The sequence below is a fragment of the Heterocephalus glaber genome, unplaced genomic scaffold (genome assembly GCF_053883595.1).
Source record: "Heterocephalus glaber isolate CG9 unplaced genomic scaffold, H.glaber_assembly_v1.0 deba00001532, whole genome shotgun sequence".
Classification (NCBI taxonomy): Eukaryota; Metazoa; Chordata; class Mammalia; order Rodentia; family Bathyergidae; genus Heterocephalus; species Heterocephalus glaber.
The window spans coordinates 28,091,820-28,093,899 of NW_028258330.1; positions in this window are offsets into that span (position 1 = coordinate 28,091,820).

Below are 2,080 nucleotides of genomic sequence, written 5' to 3' on the forward strand. Positions count from 1 at the left end.
TTCTTCCCACTTCATTTAACCTTATGTTCCAAGACTTTTCCCACAGCCCAGCCTCTCCCACCTCCCCCATCATGTTTTTATTTCTCCTTCTCTTTGCCCAGCAAATTCCTATTCACTCTTCATTTCTTACTTGAAATGTTACATCATCAGAGAAACTTTCTCTGATCATCCTCTCTTGATTGTATCTTCCTCATGTTATTTGTTCTTTTATTATTTTCCTTCTTTCTTCCCAACATGTTTCATAGTTTATAAGTATACATTTATCTGTGTGATTGAGTGGTGGGGGTGGTGGATATTAGTAATCTCTAGCCTGAAAGCACAATGAAGGTTGGGACCCACCTATCCACCAATGAATTCCCAGTGTCATAATGTATTGGCCAGAGCAGAAATTCTACACATATTTGATAAATGAATTTGCATCTTTGGATACATCACACTACTTCACAGTGTGAGATTAGTGAATATTGAATGAATTATAATTATTTTTGCCTCTGTCCTCCAAGCGACCACAAGTTCCTTGAGGCTTAGCTAGGTCTCATTCTTTTATGAATCTCAGCATCCAACTCCTCTTTCTCTGTCCTCTGTTAGTTAACCATGAGGCATTATTATAAGCAGCTAAGTTAAGTAGAAATATTACAGGCAGCCAGTGCAGAAGATGAGAACACATCACAAGTGTGGCTGGAGGTGCCTCTGCTGAAGACCAGGTCTCAAGATAAAGATAGAATGACTAGGCTTACATGCCTCCCTGAGAGATAAGCAATAACTTCAGATTATACTATAATTGGTATCCCCTGGTCTGGTAAAGCCCAGATAGACATCAGTCACCCAGATGAATGACCAGAGCATCTGGACCCATCCTTTCCTAAAAATGCCTTTGTTCCTTCCAAGTACCTTTGCTACATGACTTGTTTCCTATTGGATCAATATTAGCTAAGCAGCTACAGTTATACTCTTACTGGTTGAATATAGTTTGACCCACATTGTACTCACCTTGTGATTTTTGTACCCATATGGTTTTGCTCTATAAAACATTCTTAGAGAAATGGCCTCTGTGGCAACCCACTTCTGGGTCCCCTCCTGTCTCTCAGGAGTGAACTCTCTTAATAAATCTTTCCTACTCTTAACTTCCGTTGTTCCTCAGAATTCATTCTTTGGTTTTGGGGGACAGGAAGTCAGTGTATCTTGACACCTAGCAGGTTGGGAGTTATATTCCCCTATATCAGCATAATAAATTACCCTGCAATTTAGGAGTTTAAAACAATAATATATTTTATAATTTTTGTACAATTATAATTTCTCTGAGTCAGGAATTTGAGTGATTTTGCTAGGTGTTTCCAGTTCAAAGTCTTTCACAAGGTTATATTTAATACTTTGGTCAGGACTGCCATCATCTGAACCGAGTCTGGACTCCCAAGATGGCTAATGAATTTGGCTGGCAAGTTGGAGCTGGTTGTTGGCAGAAGGCTAGGTGGTTCCTACCCATGTGAGCCTCCCCATAGGGCTACTTGAGTGTCCTCAGAGCATGGGATTTCCCATGAGTGATCAAACGAGAGCAAAGAGGAAGTTCAGTGTCTTTTCAATATGGTCAGCCTTATACAGTGTGCAAACTAATTACAAAGGGTGTATCAGGAGCCAAACACTACCCTAGTCCATGGTGGAGACTTGTTACCACAGTTTGAAAAAACTAGGTCTTTTTCTCACCAACTACTTGCCACCCATTCTCAATCATACTGCTGTCTTTCAGTCATCACATTACATGATTCCACGTACATTTAGTCATTTCACTGTCTCCCTCCTTCCCTCCAACAGATTATAACTCGGTAGATTTTTTTTTTAAAAAAACTAAGTATAATGATTTACTTTTGTCTGAATTATAACAAGTGTTTCTGTTTGTTTCCCATCCTAGCTCACAGCCTGGTAAGGCTTCTACAAACGTTTACTGAAAGCGCTAAGTAATAAAGGGTTTGGAAAATGGAGGGAGTCTAGAGCTCTCTTCACTAAAACTAAAAATCACACAGTAGGTGACAAAAGTCCGAGAAAGTGCAGCCCCTATGATCTAAATTCGCCATAATCCTAGCAA